This window comes from Gymnogyps californianus, chromosome 7 (assembly GCF_018139145.2).
Source record: "Gymnogyps californianus isolate 813 chromosome 7, ASM1813914v2, whole genome shotgun sequence".
NCBI classification, from domain to species: Eukaryota; Metazoa; Chordata; class Aves; order Accipitriformes; family Cathartidae; genus Gymnogyps; species Gymnogyps californianus.
Window position 1 is genome coordinate 13,207,459 of NC_059477.1, and position 21,619 is coordinate 13,229,077.

General features: G+C 40.2%; 1 protein-coding gene and 1 non-coding gene across 2 annotated transcripts in view; both read left to right on the forward strand.

Annotated features, from left to right (window-relative positions):
* Window positions 1–2,875: 2,875 nt before the first annotated feature.
* SPATS2L (spermatogenesis associated serine rich 2 like) overlaps window positions 2,876–21,619 on the forward strand; it is a 124,326-nt gene continuing 105,582 nt past the window's right edge. The window contains exon 1 of the mRNA XM_050900319.1: window positions 2,876–2,924. The gene's annotated coding sequence lies outside the window, so the exon portion shown is untranslated. The remainder of the gene's footprint in view (window positions 2,925–21,619) is intronic.
* Window positions 9,117–9,284, forward strand: LOC127018749 (U2 spliceosomal RNA). The gene has a single exon (XR_007766837.1). It is a non-coding gene; the product is annotated as a U2 spliceosomal RNA (small nuclear RNA).

The following is a 21,619-nucleotide window of genomic DNA, read 5'->3' on the forward strand; positions in this document are numbered from 1 at the left end:
AGGCTATCTGCCTTTCTGCTTGTTGCCTTCCCATTCCCCTATTCAACTGAGCAAAAACATTCCCTCATTTCAGTAGGTGGGTATAGCTCTAATAGACAGGTCATGTATTCATAACCACAGTGCTGCCCCTTTACTCAGTTTGATTATTTACTGTAGCAGGCTGCAACCTTGTCATATTCCCCTAAATTGCCAAAAACATAAAATCAAAGCTGATATTGACTCCTTTGGTATCCTTATAACTCATCTTAAATGGCAGTAACATTACCTAGAGAGTCAACAGCATAAAGGAACACCTTATGAGCTCTTCTGATAAAAAGCTGCACCAATTTTTGCCGTGTGACAATCTAACCCATTGTATGGGAATCTGTTATATATTCTTCTAGATGTACTGTAAGGCCTGGGTCCTGCAAACGTGTACATGTGCATAATTTTACTTGCTGGTTGGTACCATTGTTCTGTGATTGTCTGTCCCCTTAATTCAAACAGAATAACATTACAAAAAGTATTGCTGAATAAAGAACTGTAAGAATCTGTGTTGGAAGGGGTATCCAAGCTCAGTTTCCCCCAAAATTATAGGACCTGTCCAAGTCATCTAGAAACGCCCATGGTCATTGTAAAGTCTGTTGTGTGATCTGATGGATAAACACACACACAGAGCTATGTATTCCATGCTTTTAAATATTCTCAGTTTACCACAACTTTTGTCCATGAGCACCAAACATTGTCTCAAGAGGCAGTTTACATTGGGAGTAATTAAAAAAGGTTACTGTTAGTGTTGAAATAGAGTTGATTATGTTGTAGCATGAACCAGATTTTTCTTCTTGTGGCAAGACCCTTCCAGCTTCAGATTTAAAAACCTTAGGCCCTGATCCAGTCTTTCCAATGCTTTTGCTGACAGCTGGAATAGGCCTTCAGTGCTCACATATTGGCCCACTACCTACTAAGTCCTTGGCTCCTCCATTTTCTGGCATCTTCTGCAATAGATTAGATGATACAAAAAAAATGCCTTGGCTTCTAGTTGCAATTTCACATATGGTAAAGTGAGCTCAGCACTTAGTTATGGGTTTTTTTTTTCCTCAATCCTCCCTCTTGGTGACAATTCCAAGAGCATATTTGGAAAATGGAAGCGGAAAATAGGAAAAATTGAAGCAAGTAGTGGAGATCTGAAAGCATGGAGGTCTTGATACAAGCATGATATGTCAAACAGAAAAACCTCTTCAAACCATCTCTGCAAACTCACGGAAGAAAATAGGATGCATGGGTTTTGTGCAAAAGATGAAGAATCTGGAATGTTAATGCTCTGAGCTAGTTTGGAGCTATCTGTGCTGGCCTGATACAGAGGCAATAGCATGAATGAGAAGGATTAACACCTATTAGTTAGCCAACAGTTGTTGGAAACAGAAATTGAGTGAAGCACTAACAGAGCCAATAGGACAGGAAACATCTGTCACACTGGCACAATCAGAATTGTAACCGAAAAGGACCTTACCTTTGCAGTCTTTGCTCGGGCAGGCTGAAGAATTTTAAGTTGAACTATATAGTTAACATTTTAGAGAGCACATTCCAACTTTTTGCATCAGTGACAACTATGTGTTATTTTAAGCTCATCTTTGAACTAGAACTTATTTATTTGATCCTGAATATTTGGTGGGATTTTTTAAGCTATCTTCTTGATAGATCACTACTAATGTCTTCCTCACTCATACACATATTTGCAGTTCAGCTACTGAATTTAAAAAAAAAAAATTCATCTGTAGTCATGACCATTATGTCTAAACATTTATCTCTTTTTAAATGCAGTATTCCTAAAGTCAATAAGCATGGGTCTTTTTAAGTGACAGAAAAAATAACAAAAGAATTGTTGCTGAAAGTCAGGCACTGAATTTATAGAGATACATCAAAGTATAGTAACCACAGTGAGTCCAAGTCCATCATCAGTTCTACTCTGTGGGGTAGTAATAGAAAGGAACTTGTTAAGACCATGTGCAAGTGGGATCACCAGATCACTTTACACAGGCTCACTGAGTGATTATTTCAGCTCGATATGTAATTACCACTCAACTCACAGCATCTGTCAGGACATGTATGTTTTTAACAAAGCTTGTAACAGACATATATCTGCCTTTGAGGCCACTCTTAATTTCCTTTTCTTGCATAACTGCTGCTGCTTTATACTGCAAGATCATATTGCTGGAGCTGAATGTAACAAAATTAGCATCAAGATACGATTTGGAAGAATAAAAGAACTTTTCAGATGACAAACATCAAAGAGCTGATAAATGCTCCCTAACAAACATCTCTGCTATGAAGCTTTGTTTGCATGTTTCATTTAATGGGCAAATGATTAACCAGCGTCTGTATCAAAAACCTCTTTTAGTTTGGCTTGCTCCTACTGGTTTTCTAGTAATTTAGGGAAGTGCTCCTAGCCATTCTGCAAGGCTGCCGGAAGAACAGACCCATGAGATTTCAGAGATACAAGCAAGTTCCTGGTAGCTGTAAATAAGAAATGTATTGTAATGTATTCACATTAGGTTGTATTTAGAGTTCCAAATATATCCCGCTGTGGGCTCCGTGGGAGATGTGCTCCTCCTGTGCATCTCCCCAGGGACACCAGTCTCTTCCAAGGTCATGCAGTGCTTTCAGTCTTGCTCTGCAGTGTGTTTTCCTCACTGACGTGCAGTGTCAGCACTCTATCCGCAGCAGGGCTCTGCATACACCCAAGGGAGAGGCTTTGTTTCTGCACTGTGCCGTATGGAGTTGGATGCTTTAACACACCCTGGCATGCTGGCATACTTCAGACTTGTCTCTGAGACCATTATGGTTGATGCCTCACTCTTGAATGCAAAGATCAAACAGCCATGAATACCAGCTGGGCAATTCTTTTGAAGAGGAGGGTGCTCGGCTCCTGATGCGACTTGAGACAGGTGAATCTGTTGATTGTGGATACACACAAACACTCTCTTTCAGGAGGAAAGGAAATGGATATCTGTGTAGCTGTGGTGGAGGCACTGCCACAAGGGTCCATCCAGCAGAGGGCTTCCCCAGTATAACTCCATCGGTTGATGTGGATGTAGGCACAAAAGAGCTGTGTATTGTCACTGTAGCATGTCCACCAAATGTCCTAGGAGTATGTGTCCCATGTGACAGGAGCTGAGAGGGAAGGGACAGCCTTCTCAAATCTTCTCTAGTAACTCTGCCCCTGATATGGGACTCCGGCTAGATACTGTGGCTGCAGTGGATTTGTGGTTGGGTTGAAATTAACCTTCAACCTTTACAAAAGAATTGGGTAAAGGAAGCAGAAGCTTTTTGATTCATAAACTCACTTATTCTGAAATCAATACCTACGTTTCCTGGAACTCCTTGGCAATGATGACTGGGGATTTCTTGAAATTGAATCTCATCAGCCTCAATGTTTGCTTTTGCTGGAATAATATTACATAGGTGCATCCTGGGACCATGACATCTTACTTACTAATGCAAAAATTAGATCAGACTGATGCTTTTTGAACCAACATTTTTATCTGCATGTTCCCAGTTCTTAGTATAGCATTGGTGTATGCAGTGTGATTTTTATTAATTTTTATGAGAAGGATGGGCTGAAGTCCAGTGATTTGTGAGACTTTAGCATGACTTTTGCATACAAGAGTCTTAAAATACAGGAATTATTCTTGAAGCTTTATGATAGCTGGAACTGCCTGAGATTGCCTTAATACTAAGTTTGTGCCCCACTTCTGCAGCAGCACAATGAACTCTGTTGTCTCTGTTGCCTAGCAAATGTTGGTTGTTTTAAACAGGTGACATTAGCATCTAAGAATTATTAAAGTTTTATTAATTGTTGCAGATTCAGAAGGAAAAGCAAAATTTTGCCCTTGCAAGTTGTTCTTTGAAATGAATGATATAATGGCTAATTGCTGGGACTTAATCAAGTAGTTAAAAGAAGTGCTGGTACTGATAACACTAGAATTGAATGATTTTTATTATGGCCAAAATAATTCAGTTTTAAGTGCTATTTCTTTTCCTGTTGTGAGAACTGTTGGTATGTTTGATGCATCTGACACCCTATTGAAACCAGTAGGAAATTGTTAGCATATAGGATGTGTTTAATGGGTCACCCAGTAAGTTGCTGTTTCCTGCAAGGACTTGATGACAGGAGAAAATTTTTTGTTGCATGGGCTTACACAAGGTATCTGACTTTTTGCAGTGTACTGTGGTACAACTTTGTGAAATGAGCCGGTAGTGAAATGAGTTCTGAGAATTTATATAATTAAACTGCTGAGAGCTGTAAAACCACCATGTTAAAGTATGACATGTACTTATTGTAAAGGAGGATCTGGAAAGTTTCTGGAATAGAATCTAGCTACAAATTGCCAGTAGTTTTTTAAACTCTCATGCAAAGTGGTTTCATATTTGGAAATTTTCATAGTTTGGGGTTGATAGTAGCTTCCTTTAAAAAATTATGGATCTATCCTCTCTTGATACAACCTCTTCATTCACATTTATCCAGTGGAAGTTAAAACTATTAAGCAAGATAGGGATCTGAGATTGCTCTTCTTGCTTCTAACGTGCAATAAGTTTTCGGTACAACTAAACAATAAAGTGTTAGTTTATAATGTGATACATCACAAACTATTTAAAGCTTTGTCATGAATTGCTTTATGTATGAACTGTGACTGATCTTGCATGATGCAGGTCTCTGACATGGAAAGAGGTGTGGGGGAGTGAAGTAGATCGTTCCTGGCCTATGCGTGTGGATTTGTAGGGGAAGGCTGTGGAGATTACTGGAACCATGAGTACCCAACTGCTTAGCAAGTAGGGGAGAGGAGGATTCCTCGTTCCAATACCCTGATATAAACTCATACAAAGCTTATTCAGGTTTTTACACAGGGAGAAGAAACTGAATCATCAGTACCCATACAGCAACATTTTCTTGCCTTTAGGAACTGGATTTTGCCACCTTTACCTGCCACCAAACAGAGTAATAAATCCCAGGTTTCCAGTAAGTCAGCTCGTGGACTAGGACACAATCTAAGATGTGTCCGTTACTCTGAATCTGGCCACTAAATGTTTAACAGAAGTTTTAGATAAAAGGTAACGTATATGTAGTGAGGCTGCCTTGTTTTTTTGAGTCACAGAACTGGAATAACAGGACATTTTTGTCACCATTCACTGAGCTGCTCATTTGCATGTGGAATTCATTTGCATGCCATTGACATTTGGGGGAGAGCGCTGGGAAGCATCCAGGAGGATCTGCACTCGATGCAGAACAGATCTCTGGCTGCAGTTGGATGGGAACAGAATTAGCTTGGCCTGTGGGAAAAATTGACAAATTAAACTTGTCTTCACGAAAATGTCTCTCAACTGTACATTTTTGTTTGGAAAGATGCAGCAGTGCCATGTAGGTAAGGTATAGATGTTAGGTATTGGTAGGAAGGAGAATTTCATTGCAAATCATCTTCTGGGCTGCATAGCTACCTTCCATCTTTGGGAAGTTCTTGGGGATTCACTTTTTCCATCTTCAAAACACTTTTCTGTATTATTGAAAGGCTCTGTAGAGTCCCAAGTTCTGTTCCTTACTGTGCCGACCTGGTTCGTGATCTTGTATGAAAGAGACTTTTTCAAAGATAGCCTGTGAATGCTTTCTGGGGTTCTGAAATACACCAGCTACACACTTGTCAGCAAAATGTTCCTTTGGTTTTATAAGTACAGGAGCCAGGAAGACTTGTCTGGTGTTTACCAGGACCAAACAATCTGGTGAAATGAGTATTCAAGGTAGTGAACCATGGCTGGAGTAACACAAATGTGTGTGGACACTCTCAAAGCTGCTCTTTTGCTTGGGGTGAACGTTAATGACACTTCGTGTCTCATGATGGATTCATTCAGACATTAAGTCACTGGAAAAAATACTCTCTGAAAAATATGCACATGTTCCTGCTGACTCAAAATCTTGTAATAGCAGCATGCTTACCAAAAAAAAAAAAAAAAAAGTTGTAGTTACTTTGTGATCTTAAAAGTCAAACGTTGCCAGAAAACGTCCTGGATTCTGACTGAACACATAGTCGTTTCAGCTTGTCCAGGGCACTTAGCTTCCATGTGGCTCAGCTAAAGACTAGGAGTTGGGATGTCTGTGAGTGAAGGAGGCAGCTCCTGTTGCATATAACCAAAGAGGACTTAGAGCAATTGGTGAAGTTGGACTGGAGAGAAGATATTTGTGTTTAAATTACTCTATTTGGTAAATCATTCTTTTTTAAAAAATATTTTTCAAAGATGATAACAGGGTGATGCTGGTGATTTCATTTATTTACTTATTTCTATAATTGCTTTGATTTTTAGACTGGCACTGAAACTTTATCGAATCTTAATTAGTAAAAGACTACTGTGAGCAAACAGAGCAGCACCCTTTTGGGACTGCACCTGAGGTGAATGTATTAGGGCATTTTGAACACATTCAAGCAGTAAAAGTAATTGCTCAGCTTGTGCAGTTGTGGTGTGAGTGTTCTTGGCAAGGAATAGCCAGTTCTGTATTTGATGAGCCTTCCTATGTGATTTTGGTCAACTTTTACTTGATCTTTCTGTGCCTCAGGTACGTCTGTTCAAGAGGCTGATCATTTTCCCAGATTTGTTGGTTTGGTTGTTCTGTAAGGATCATACATTCCAGGCAAAGCTGTCTCCTTCCTACTCATTATGTGTATAGCAACTGGCACAGTATGTCCTCATAGGTGCTATTGTAATAGAGAGCTCACTCCTATGAATAGTTATAAAGAATTCCCATTCATGTGAGCAGGAACTGAGCCTCAGTAAAACCAGGGAAAAGGCTTGACTGGGTGAGGTGGAGGGTGTGCTGGCCTCATGCTGGTGTCACCCAGAGAAACATTAAGTGTCTGCAGCACGAAGCAGGACTGGGCATTGTGTAAGCCTCCAGGGTGTTTTTTGATGTGAGAAAGTTTCAGGTTCCGGATGAGCTTTAAACTCTACATTTAGTTCAGGCACCTGGAATGTTTTATTTACGTTGCATGTAGTAGCTGTGCAATGAGGATTTAAGGGAGTTCAGTTTAGGGTGGGAGTGGGAAAGGAAGAAATACATCTATTGAAAAATTCCTCTGCATTTCTACAAAGATGCTAGCCACATGACCAGTGGCTGGCATCTCCTATATAGGGAATACTTGCATATATGCTTATATATGAGCAAGCCCCCCTACTAAGACGCTCTCTGCTAAGCAATGCATAGCAATATGCTTAAGCAATAGTCGCTTGCCATTTTCTTGTGGCTTGCATGTATGCGTATTCTTTACATACAGGAATACGTAAGCTCACATGCTATTTTAAGCATGTGGACAATACACACTAGCTTACAAATCAATTCAAACTTAACTGCTTAGGTAGTATCAAGCTTGAAGATTAATTTGCAGCAGAAGCTGCTGCTAGCTGAACACTGAAAGGAACATTAGTTTCCACTTTCTCCTTCAGTGAGTACTAAGAGGAACATGGATCCCTCAAGCGTGACATTACATAAAATTGTTATTAGGATGTGGATTCCAAATTTTGTGCCTTTGGGGTTCTGTTCTTTTAGATTTAAGCATATAAAGCCAGACCTTGGAAAGGTCCAATTGGTGCTGATTTACATCAGCTAAGAGTTTGGTTCAGGAGACATGTCGGCATCCTAACTTGTACAAATCCCATTATGAAGCAGTTATTGTCAGTTCTTGTATTCCTGTGGTGACTAATTTCGATTTTCACAGTGCACTGTAACTGAAATGTAGTTCACAGTTAACCCAAAGTCACTTCTGAAAAACTGTTTTCACAAGGGAGTTTACTTAAGTTTGAAAGATATACAGGCACTTAGAAATGGCAGGTAAATCTCTCATTGCATTTGAAAATCCCATTTGGTGCTTACTCCCTGTTGACTTCCATGGGAACTGAGCTTGTTTGTGTTTTTGAAAAATCCCATGGGTACTTACAGGCATCTTTATCTACTTAGAATTCTGGCTGTTGACAACTTTGAAAGTATCGTCTGATGGCTAGCAAACTGGAGAGTTGATTTGTGTTCATGTCCTGGATTTCAGTGATTGCTAACATGGCCCTGTCTACAGGTTGTAACTTACTCTTTTGTTTAGCATGAAGATTGCCTTCTAGCAAATGCAAATTGATTGATTTGTTATTTATTTTGCATTTATGATATTTCTTCCACTGTGTTTTAAGGTGTGTCAGCTGCATGGGACAGAAAGGATTTCTGCGCCTGGAAGTTAAAGGCATACAACAGAAAACAGGGTTTACATATGCGGTTTCTATTGCATTGAGCAAATTTTCACAAAACCAGAGTCTGACCTTTAGAGTTGACAGCACTGTATTTAATGTGCTTGTAATTTATTTGAAGGCTTCACTGATTTTTATTTTAGCTTTTAATATCTGACACATTCCCATTAATAAGGGATTCTGCCAAAAGCAATCCAAATCACAATTGAAAAGGAAAAGATGCAGAGTCAAACGCCTCACCCCCTATTCACTGTTCATAGAAAATCTGTATGAATGGTGATATCGGATATCTGCCTAGGCTGAGAGGTTAGTGATTTCTAGAAAGACTATCAGCCAGCTCGCCCATGTGAAAAGTGTCTCTCTTCTAAAGGTCAAGTAGATAACTAGAAATGCAGGGTGAATTTTACATTATGAGTTGCTGGTAGTGAAGAAACTGACAGATCATGGAAGTCATCCAGCAAAGCTAAGTTAGATTTGAGTAATTTATGAAAGTTACAGGGTAATTTGCTCATTGAGTGCTGGCAAGAAGCAGTAGGCATGGCTGTTTGTCTTGCTGCAATGATACTCTGCAAGAATAGGCAGTCAAAACAGGATGGACAACTGCAGCTGACACTGCCTGCTCCGTGAAAGAGCTCAGATGGGTTTTAGCCCTCTGGATAAAGTTTGTTTACTGCAGTTGCAGACCCAGAACTGCTTTGAGACAGCAAAGCTTCAATAGGAAACAAAGTCACAAACACTGCAAATGGAGGAAGACATCACCTGATCTCCTGCTAGCCTTTCTAACAAGAAAGGTCCAAAGGCCTCGGAGCAAAACAGAAGGGTTTTTGTGTCTGTGCTGGGTCTTACCAAATGTCCACCCAGCCTATTATTCTTCTTGGCCTTTTGGCTAAGATTGACATGTCTGTTCTTGTCTGTTTAATATCTGATAGGTCTTTGCTGTGAGGACTTGCTATTAAATAGCTCTGTGGAGCTGGGCTATGGCCTGTGGGCTTGCTCTGTCTTCCCCCTGCACCGAAACCCCTCAGTGACCCACCACAGTAGAGTACAGTAGGTGAAGAAAGCAGGGAAAACACTGCTTCCCTGTATAGTCTCCCATCCTCCAGCAGTTTGCAGCTCAGGGATTTCCTAAACCAATGGTGTTATACTTGTGGTAAGCTCTTGATGGAATCTAATAGTCATCTTAACAGACTTTTCATCTCTTTGTGAAGCTAGGGATACGTGTGCTAATTAAGAACAATATCTTTTGCTGGCTTTCTCTCTGGACCTCAGTGGATTGCTGAGCTGCAGTGTGCAGGTACGGCTGGGTTTTAGAGGCTGACAGGAGCAAGCTTGAAGGTGAATTGTACGAAGTGTCAATCAGAGACTGCCAAGGACCAGAATCGTCTGTAGGAGCTGCCTCTAAAACAAAGGCTGACCTGCCAGGTGGTGCTGTGAAGACTGCGGTCACAAGGATTGTTCGCAGCGGAGCTGCTAGTTTATAAACGTACACGTGGCACTGGGCAAGATGTGAGCCAGTGGTACGTAAGACAGGAGGAGCCTGTGGAGACTTAGACTGTAGGCAAGCCAGAAGGCAGAAACCGGAGGCTGGAGTGTCTGTTACCTGGATAGAAAACTTAAAAATGTGGCAGAGCCAATGGGCCCCACATCATGCAGCATTGCTGACTGAAATGAGAGAGTTATTTGGCTTCAGAGATGAGTAAGGCTGTACAAATACAGAAAAATAGCGCTGGAAATGCAATTTCTGCCAAATTCAAAATTAGCAACTGTGAGTGACAATTGTTAGCAGATGTCAGGTTTTTATTTATTTACTTGTTTTCTGGAATGTTTATAGGTTTCATTTTCATCTTTTTTTGTATGTTAGTCTTTCAAATTTTCTCATGTGAGGTGCAGAGAATTTGTATACCAACTCTTTAAAATGGCAACATTGAGGCATGTGGGTGAGATTGTATATGACAACGAAAATTCTGTGCATGTTTATCGCTGCTGTAGATCTTGTTTGTTTACAGAGTGAAGTGTTATTACACAACTCAGGTGATAGGCGGAATAACCAGTCTGCCCTCTCTGGGCTAGTGTTGACCATTATCACCCACCTAGCTTCTTTGCAGAGCCCGCTGATAAAATTAACATCCCTCCAAAAACTAAGTAGCTGTCAGACAAGAAGTCCGGGCCCTAGCAAGGCAATGCAAAACCGTTCCCCTCCCCTGAAAGAGAAGAGCAAGGACTTGCAACTTACGCATGCCACTGGGCCACAGGGGCTTGCCGCTCTGGAGCTGTCCCACGAGCTGGTGTCTGCAGTGCAATTGCCAGAACTGTGGGTCTCTCCGCTGATTCTCCACATTTGCAAGGAAAGCATGAAGGGAAAAGGAAGAGCTGTATAATTTTGCTTCCAAGATAGTCCTTTCACTCATGGCTGTTGACACTGTTCTTGGTCCAATGAACACTGCAGAAATCCACGTTAGCAGCTGTTTTCCCTATCAAAGCATTTTCCTTGGATGAGAGCGTCAGCTGGCTGAAAACTGTCTCCAACCATTTGACTTTCCATGGTGGGGATGTGGGTGTTACTTTTATCACCAATAAAATATGAGAACCTTTGGATGTGGTATTACCTGGCTTGCTTACACATCCTGGTAAAATTTCCAACAGCTTTTTTTTTTGTGACTGTCAGCTTAATTTAAATCTCCTGTTTTTTTCTGTGCAGGGAAATGAGCAACACAAGCTGAAGGGTGGATTTTCAATGTGCTTCTTCCCCAAAAGGGCATATACTTCATGTGCTGGGCAGGGGAGAGATGGAATGGGATGAGATGGGACAGGATGGGGCACAAGCTTACTTCTCTGTAGTTTCAAAGGAAATTTGAAAATTTGTTCTCAATTTATGTGCAACTTCCTTGTGTAGGCAGCTAGACCCTTGGCAAGGACCTAGGGTCCTTCTTCACTTCAGGAGTCTTGAGAATTTTACTTGTTGACTCTCTGATTTCATTCCCTTTTAGAAATATATGGAAGGGGGCGGGGGGAAGTTCAACAGCATACTTCAAGAAAACAGAAAGGTGGACTGGAGAGGACAGTATTCTGGGAGGCCAGAGACATAGGTCCTATCCCCATACCTGTCATCTGATGCCTAACTGAAGGCAAGTCACTTTAGGTCTCTCATGTTTTCTTCTCATGCTTTTTTCTCCTTGCCTATTGAGCCTTTGAAAGTACAGCAGCTAACACAATAGAAACTAGAGGTCTGCGTGGTGCTGCCATTATTGGTAGTCACGATGACAGTGTCTCTGCAGTGTTTTGGCTGTGTAACATCTGCCATTCCTTACCCATTCCTGTTTGGCAGTGGCAGCTTGGTTTTCTTACACGTATTGTCTGATCAAAAAAGTAAATTTCAGTGATCTGGAAAGTGCTACAATAGTGAATACTTTGGCCAGCATCCTGGATTCAGATAGCTCTGTTTAGCTTTCCCATGCTGGTTAAACTGTCCTCAGGCTTAACCTGTCATTCACGTGCTTTTGGACATCTTAGTTCTCTCCTGGATAAAAGGTGTTACATAGATATCCTAGATACAAAGGTATTACTGAATGTATGCCCAGATAACCTGTCTATTACAAGTACTGCCATGTGTTTGACATTGCTGTGGAGTATATGGAGAACAAGTGGTATGCTAGAAGATATGTAATCTTCCTGAAGCCTCTTTATGAAAAAATAATAAAGTAGTTCATGATGCTCCTTTCCTTTGGTGGGCATTGAGTCAAAATGGTGGAATTAACATTTTATAAATATCTTCTTTCATCTTGATGGTAACTCCAGGCAAGACGGCAGAAGATCTGTCAAAGACTTAACCAAGAAAAGAGCTCATCTTGTGATTTAAATCTTGTTGCAAAAAAGAAATTTGGATTTGAGGCTGCAAGCCACTGTCTGCAGGAATTGCTTGTTCTGCTTATTCGGTCCTCTAATATCTTGCAGAGACTGGAAGATAGTTACATATTTTTCAATATACAGGTACTCAAAAGCCTGTCTTCATTTCAGTGTTGGCATTCTCTCAGCTATGGGCAGGGGTGCCATCGCCTAGCACTCTCTGCACCTGCCCGCAGAACAGCATCTTCCGTCTGTGCTGTCAGACTGCTCTGCTTAGTTGTCTCTGACCGTTTCAGGGGCCTCCAGTGAGTTACATCAGAGACAGACTTTGTCCAGGGATTCAGCCTTAATTTGAATTTACCACCTCCACTCCCAGAAGCTAGGCTCTGAGATTATTTTAGGAGTGTATATGTATGTATGATAATTGTCGTGTGTTTGCCTCAGCAGGGTCTGATAGACTGCTGTGCTCTTTTCTTTATTTTCCCTCTTTGACATAATGAATTGTAGCCACAATTGCATAAAGCCATCTACTAACTAATTTTTTCCAATGGTGACTTTTTTTTTCCAAAAGGTCACGGACTACACTGCTGCTCACTGTTTACTTAAAGAGAAAGAATGTAGTCACATATGTTCACATATATAAACCATAACTGGCCTGATACTGTACTGTGTACAATGCTTTTTTTTAAATAACTGAAAACAGACCAGCACACGTAGCTTCAAAAGTTGAGTGTACAAGGAAAAAGGAGGAAAAAAGCTGAGATTTTTTAAAAAATATTTTACCAACTATTGTGGGTACTGTAAAGCAAATAAATGGGTAACTTCTTTGAAGTTTCTGCCCAGTCAGGACATGGCTAACTGATAAAACTGAAACCCTGTTGTAAACATTCGGAAAGACAGTTATACTGACATGAGATCCCCTGGTACAGTGTAACTAACTGAAGCATATCTAGCACCAGTGTTTCTGAACAGGGCAGGAATGGCTTTGTAAAATCCTGCTTAGTTGGTGATTTTTGAAGAAAATAAGTCAGAGACTCTTGATAGTCTTGTTAAGAAGTCTTTAGTGCCTCAAGATAACTTCAATACTTAGCTGAATGGGCTTTGTATCTTCCTGCCAAAGGAGGCATGGCTTTCAAATTAGAGTGAATCACACCAGTAAGTGATTTCTGAGGTCCAGTTATGACAGCTCTGTTCCAAAGGCTGAGGAGCACGTGACATGTCCAGCTATCCAGCTCTCACTCCAGGACTGTCAAGTAATTTGACTAGTGTGGTTCCAGGGACCTGGCAGAAGCTTGTTCTCTGTAAAAAATTTGCTAGAGGGATTGCTGCAGCTTTTCGTTTAAATTGCAGGACATGAGAGGGACTGTGCAGAAAAACCTCAGGTTACGGATAAGACACTGAGCAGAGATGTGGAGGAAGATAAGCCACGAAATATTGTAAAGGAGTAACATGGACTAAACATGGGCAGTAACATGGGAAGAAAATAGCCCATCATGTTCTTTGCCTATGTTCAACAAGAATTTGGTGTTGATTTATCAGTCTGACCTGCATCCCAAGTGTGGTTTACTCCATGCGTTATGTAACGCTCAGGGGACATAAACCATGCAACCCCAGGATCCATGTGGTTCTTGTGAAAGCTTCTGAAATGTCTGGTTCCTCTCCTGGTAATTCACAAATGGTCTGCACATGCAGACCTTGCTGCTTACATCATAGTCTTGTCATGTGAACTCTTCTTACTTTGCTGTCAAAAGTATATGATTTCATCTTTAAGAATAAGGAATGAGGGTTACAGGAGTAAATAGGAGACCTAGTACAGGTCAGTAATTAATTTTCTATTTCTGTTTTTCCAAGGCTTATCAAAGATATATATGTGTTGAGATATGCTAAGTACATGGATATTTTTGCAAGTGTATATACAGCATATCAATGACCATAGAAGTATGCAAAAAATTATCCATACACAATTGAGAATGCACTTTACTAGGACCACGTACTCTGGCAGTAATGTACATTTCCTGCTAAACGTTTATCTTACCGTATCTGTATTTACTTAGATGGCTTAATGTGTGCTTTGAAGCTATGGGGCTGTGTTTGTGATTGATTGTTTCCCTCACCAAATATTATGTGGTAGACAGGCAAACTAGCTTATTAATGAAATGCACTAAAGAGAAATTAACACATTTATGTCCTCTGAGTACTCATCTTCCTCTGGATTGAAGAGTTGTGCTGTTGATAGTGAAATGACACGTAAGAACAGAGGATGATCAGTTAAAATCCAGTTGGAGTAACTGATAAGGCTTAAGAATGCTGGCTTTGATTGACAAAGTCATTTAATGATAAGCACAAAGGAGTCCATTGTGGGACTGGAAACTATGCAAAGAAGATTGCTAGGTGATGTGCACTGTCTTTCCTCTGTGGGGTAGCTGTGAACAGACTGAACTAAGACTATCTTTGCTTCTTCTGAAGACCTGAGAACAGGATGTATAACTAGCATAGGATTCTTAAAAAGTAGCAGAGAAGAATGTGTCCTTCAGATAACCCTCAAAACTTGCTGAAGGACAAAGGGCTCTCTTACATACCAAGGCCCAAAGTATTGAATTCCAAGGAGAATAGTCTCTACCATCGCTGCTGCCGCAGGTCTGTGCTGTAGGACTCTGTAAGGTACTTGGTTATTTTGTCCTTCTTCTGATTTATGCACTGTGCTTTCCTCTGGTGTGTTTATTTTAAGTTGTCCGTCACACAAAATTCCTTGTGACTAAATAAAATAGGTTAAGGCTCCTTCAGAACTCTTGGCTATCTGTCTGGCCGTAAGGGAATTAATTGAAAAATTAGGCCCATCAAGCCTGAACCATTCTTTCTCTGACCCCAAGACTTTTCTTCTCCTCTGGATGCTGTGCTTGGGAGAAGTGTTCCTTTGCTGTTTTTTAAGGGATTTCAAGGAGGATTTAAAACCAAATCTTTATTTAAAAAAAAACAAACCACACATGCAAAACACTTTCCTCACTCTGCTGTGAATATTGTGACAGTGAGTGTAGCAAGAAAAATATGTGTCCATTTAGGGAAGTAAAAAAGGAAGGCATTTAGCAGGAATCCATTTGAGCTTATAAGAATATAGAAGGAATTTCTGCTTTGAAACAGGAGTAATTGTGCTGACAGATGGAGGCTGACTTATTATACCCAACTAGTTATCATGTGATTGCACTACTCTATAAAATCTCCTTCACAACTGTATGCAATATGATGCTGCAAAATCAATCCTTTAGTTTCTGTACACAATGTACTTAATGGCATTAAAAAATGCAAAAGATTTTGTGTGAAACAGAGAATAACTGTCAGTTTAGTCAGTAGAAGACTAAACAAAGCTTACAGTGTCATCCAAAGTCCACTGAATTGAATAGCATAATTTGTATCAGGCCCAAAGCAACTAACTTAAATTTATAGATGATCAACATGTTAATTTTCTTACTGACTTTCTAATGGAGTAGTAGATTTTTCCAATAAAGCTGAAAACTGACTTCATTGTTTTACTCACGAGGGGGAAGGAAGAACCTCAGGTTACACATTGATTTCTGTATGCGTAATGCTACATAGTCATTTGAAATTACTAAACATTTTCCGTAGGAAGAGTGCCATTCACATGCTTAGAAAGTAAGGCAGTTTTAAAGATAATTTATCTGCTGTCAAATTTAAAGAAGAAATCCACAGATGTTGTTAGTGAAAAAGAATAAATAGTGGATGAAGAACACTTCAGAAGTGTAACATTCCTATTCCACATCATGAGCTATAGTTGGAAAAGGCTGTTAAAACAACTCTGATTTCTGTAAATGTAAACCAGCCATCTCATGACACATTTTTCAACTGCAGTTTGTAATCTAATCTTAGGCCCAGTTAAAAGACTGATTTAGTAGTAATGTAACCAAGGTTACGCTGTATGTGTGTACATAGTCACTAGATTCATAGTAATCTGTGCCACAGAATACAATGTGGATTACTGTGAGTTTAGCAACTGCGAGGAATCTAGCTTAAAATAGAAGTGCAAGCATTGTTTGATACTGTTTTGGATATGTGTATCTGTGACCTTTGCAACAGTTTTGCTGGAGGACAGTCAATTGTTCAGCTGCTGTAAATCTACCACATTCCAAAACCGTCAGTGCATCTGCATTCTTTTGCACAAGCTGCCACTCTCTCTCAGAGGATATTGTATTCTCTTATCCTAATGCTAATAGCAAAAGCATGTAAATCAATTTATTAAGGGGAGTAGACTCATGAAAAAACTGTTGGATCCCATCCTGTAAAATTAATTTCAGCTTAACTGGAAAAAATAGATCATTGTTTTCTAAAATGGATACTTAGCAATAGATTATGATATTCATATTTGGGCAACTCTGCGAAGGAAGGTACTGAGAATTGAATTCTCCTACTCTTATTAGTGGGATTTCTACATACTCAGCATACTAATCTGCCAGGCCATGCAGAAAAATGAGTGCTTAACTTTCAAGAAAACAAGGGCTGGGCCCTCTTAATCAGTGTAACTCCTTAAGTTCAGTTTAGTTCACTCTCCTCTCTTCATAGGACAACTGCTTAACATTTCCACTTGCTCAGACTTGAGGCTTGTAGAAAAGAGGTGACGGGAGTAAAGAATCTGCATAGGATTCAGTCCATGGCAACAGAGGTGGATTGTCCAGAACGTACATGTCGGGAGGGATGGTGTTTATCAGCGGTCCATCCCTGCACTGGCCTCCATTTGTAAACTGCAGGTCGGTGGTACATTTCCTGGCATCTCACTTGACTGGGTAGGCATCCTGCACTACTCGTGTGTTTACGCTATAGAGAGGTCGTATGCTTTCCTATGTGCTTTTCCACACTAATGAAATCCATCGATGCAGTGTAGGATCTGGCCAGTAGCATCAGAGCTACAGTTTGGTGATGTTTTACATAGCCATTTGGACTCCGGTGTGACACAAACTTTTACTCATTTCAAGAATAACAAGAAAATACATTTTGCTAATTGAAGAGACCCTGCTTTTTCCTTGTGTGTGTGTTCTCCTGTTGTCCCCTCCCTCTCAGCAGTTTTAGTGCCCTGGCATTACACTGTGAATAGCTTCAATCTGTGCTGTGGGAAATGTGGAGCAGCAAGTCATTCAGGTACTGTGTATTCTTGTTCTACCAGCATTAGTCACGGTGTAAAGTCATTTCAGATTCACATGAAATAACATGTAATTCTACAAGAAATACCGAGTGTCTTCTGTTACTACGAATTGCAGCCTGTGAACCTGAGTCTGATACCTGAAGCAAGAGTGGGGTGGGAATTTGAGAAACAGTGAGCAGTGGATAGTTTGTTCGGCAGTCAAAGAAAAGTACTCCTGATTCTGTCATCAAAGGAAGAAGCTTTGTCTGTATAAGCGTCCCTGAATCCTTTTGAATGGGATTCTGCACTCTTCGCTGTAGTGGAGTGGTAGCAATATTGGGCCTTCCAACACTAGACCTCAGCCAGGTGAAAAGTCCTATGAGTTCTTCTAAAGCTGATTCCTTCCTTGCAATTGTTCATGGAGAAATTTCAATGGGGTTTAGTCTCTCTTGCCCAAGGAATATTTTGAACAAATAATTTTTGCTTAATCACTTAGAAGTAATCTAGAGTGACTTCACAGTGTTGGGCTGAAAGTAAGTTGGTGCTCTTTTTCCACCTGCACATTACATGCCATGTTGCAGCAGAGGCAGAACCAACATCCCACAAATGCAAATTGAAGTACTGCAATACAGTAAAAACCTTGCTGAAAAGGCACTAAAAACATTTGCTATGACTCTGTTTTCTGTTCCAAAATCTCATTACCCAATAGGACTTGCAGAAAATATCCCACTGAGCTATGGTTAGCCCACCCATTGTGCCCTGGCCTGAGAGCACCAGTGGTTCAGTGAGCAGAGCAGTCAGCTATGAAATGCAAAATTTTCTGTTTTGAGTTTGATCTGTGTTGACGTGCAGGATGTGCATGCTGTAAAGTAACCCACTGGTAAGCAGTTCCACCAAAATGTTTACAAACATTATGGTGTTCTCCTATCAGCCAGGTATGTAGTGAGTCCATCACTAGGAGCTGGAGTATGCAGGAGGAGGGAAGGACCCTTTGTGACACAAAGTTGCTGTGCCAGAAAATAGAAAGATATACTGGTTATGAAATGATGCGAATTGTTTGGATATGAGATTAGCATAATCTTTCATATAGTGTCATCTTTTCTATCTATAATAGATTGCAATTATGAAATATTCTCATTTTGAATTATATATATTTATATAAAATTCATTTGGTTCATAAGTACCTCTTCGAGCTTATCTGCTTATTCCATTACAATTCATAGTTTTCTACTAAGATAGCCCCAAACTAATCAGTGCTGTACGAGCTCATCAGCTCATACTGTCACAAGTGGCATAATGCAAGTAATTATGCTTTAATTCAACTTCTGAACAAGGAGGAGAAAAATCAGATTGAACAAAAAGAGGCTTATCGTGAACTCATGAATTGATAATCATGATTAATGGAGGACCTCTGGGAGAAGATGTGGTTAAATCTCTTGCCTTGGGCACGGTGGAAAAATAAGCACACATACTCCTGTGGTATGTTGATGCAGCCAGCAGCCAAGAACCTGTTATCTCCAACATCCTCTCCTAATCAAATCTGTTATGACATCCATGTATTAAAAAGAATCTTTTCTCTCTTAGCCAGTCTCACTATTAAATATATGTCCTGGTTTTCTAAATATCACATATGCATTCGAGTGAAGGGGCAGACTGTTTCTCTAAAAATGCATAATTATGACAGTGAGTGAGGATTCCCAGGTCCTGTTCTTCACTGTGTTCTTGAATCACAGTAAACATATGGACAATAATTGCCTCTGTCTAATATTTATATAGAGATCTGCAAGGAAAGATGATATAAGTACAAAATAGTTTTGCTAGAGAAGCTAACTTTTAGTAGGGCTTTGTTTTAGAAAAATGCTTCTGTAGTTTGGCTGATAATTCAACAAGACTGAAAGAGAAAACCTCTATAACCTTGCCAGACAAGCCAGGTGAAGGGGGAACCTTTGAAAGTAAAGGGAAGTAGTAAAAGTTCCACCATTGTGTCAAAAATGAACAATATAGTGCCTACTCTGTGTCAGAAATCACTAACCAAGTAAACCTTGTTTCCCTGGAAAATCGATCAATATCAAGCCAGAAGCTCCGTTTTATTTAGCACAGGTATGAATTATTTCTAACTTGCGCCCATTAGGCTACTTAGAAGGCAGTCACTAATTCAATTAGAACTTCTGTTGCATTAAAATTGGTCTTTGAGGAATAGATGGATTAGACTTCACTTGTATATTTGCCTTTGCCATTCTGCAGAAATAATGAATGGCTTAAAAAGGGTAAATCAGGATAAGACCCAGGCGCACACAGTCTGTCAGCTCTGCAGTTTAACTTTCTTGGAAATGAAATTGAGATCCAATGTGCCAGAAGAGAGCATAGGGTTGCAAATGCAAACACTTTCCTATTTCTCTGGACAGAGTCTAGGGTAATACTCAGGATTTTTTCCTGTGCCAAGAAATTCTGCATGATAGTGGATTCTTAAATCTTATTATTTTTAGAATTTACCTATTTCTAAACTAAAATAACAGAACTATAGTTATCTGATGAGACTGAAATACAGATGTTTTAAACCAGTTAACATAAATATGCTTTTGTATAATATATAGTGTCCTTTGGCAATGAGTTCCGTCAGTTTAAGTCCCAGAGATTAACAGGATTTGAAAGTCATTAAAATGTAGATGGTGAAATCAACTGTTACATAAGCTTTTTAAGATTAGGTTATATACTCCTGAAACCCTCCAGCTGGAGGTTATGAGAAGAAAACTCACTTTTATCAGGTCTCCAGTGAAACCAACTGCTCGGCTAACCAGACTAGAAATGGGAGAACTTGTTTTGTTCTTCAGGAGCTGGCGATGTACAATCTGAATGTGAAACGGGCGCTCTAACGTGCTGCAGAACTGAACGCCCGCCTCCGTTTGCTGCATTCAGCAAGCAGCTGGAGGCTGGCCCGGGGTGCCAAATGTATGTGACCTACATTAGTCGCTTGAAGGCATTTGCTGAAATGAAATCTAAGATGTTGCATCTTTTCACTTGGATTTCTTTGGAAGTATTATATACAGAAAAATGGTGAAACAGATGCATTACTTCTCAGCTTCCTACCATTTAAAGGGTTTATTAGTTTGTGATACCTTTTCCCCACCTTTAAATCTTCCACTCTTGCTTTCTTCCCCTTTTTGTTGCCAAATATTTATCTGTTTAAATAATAAACACTGTATTTCTTCCTTCTCAGCACTAAATGAAGCATCCCTGATGGCTCCAGACCATGTCATGGTAAAGAACTTTATTGCTTGCATTTCAAGGACATGAGCTTAGTCGATGAGATATTTTATTAGTCTTTCCGTATTTGTAATTTCCTTCTACATGGGTGATATGTTCGTTGCTTTTCTGGAGAATGAAATAATAACTGGAGAATAATTTGTTTTGTTCATTTATGTCTTAGGGTTTTATAATAGGCATATATGTAAGTGAAGTGCTCCTAAAACTGTGCAGTATTGGATGTTGAAGCATTCTTGAACTGGGTGAAGAAAATCCAGGCAGGTTCTGTTCTGCCTGTAGTAGTGGTTGCAAGTCTGGGTAGTTGGAGTAAATGTAAACACTGCAGTTAGGTTTGGTTTTGTTTTTTGTTTTTTGGGTTTTTTTAAATGCCAGGTAAGCTCTGTTAAAGCACAGTACTAAATAAAGTGCCTCATCTTCTAACCAGCGTCTGACCCCAGCCAGCAGCCAAGCACCCACACAGCTGCTCGCTCACTCCCCTCACCAGCTCCTCACAGTGGGGAGAAAATAGGAAGAACAAAATCAAGAACATTCTTGAGTTTTGATAAAAAACAGTTCAAAAGGTGAAGAAAAGAGCGAGGGGGAAAAAAACAGTGGAGCGAAGGAGATGGCACACCACCTCCCACAGGCAGACTGATACCCAGCCAGTCTCTAAACAGCCACTTTGGAAGCAGAAAACCCCATCTTTTTCTTCTTCTACCCCAGTTTTTATTGCTGAGCATGAGGATACATGGTATGGAATATCCCTTTGTCCCAGCTGTGTCCCCTCCCAGCCTCTTGCCCACCCTCAGCCTACTGGCTGTGGGGGTGTAGCGGGAGGAAAAAGAGAAGGCCTTGACACTGTGCAAGCACAGCTCAGCAATAGCCAAAACACTGGTGTGTTATCAGCACTGTTGTAGCCACAGATCGAAAACACGGCACCCTATGGGCTGCTATGAAGAAAGTTAACTCCATCCCAGCCAGACCCAGCACAACCCTAAATCATACTACTTTTTTTTTAGTTTATCTTTGTATATCCTAGTTTACAAATTCCAATTTCCCATTTTCTTTGGGATCATTTTCTCGCTGTAGAGACATCAAATACTCAGTTTTCCTCAGATGATTACCACATTTCATTGCTGCTGCAACTCCTTGGCC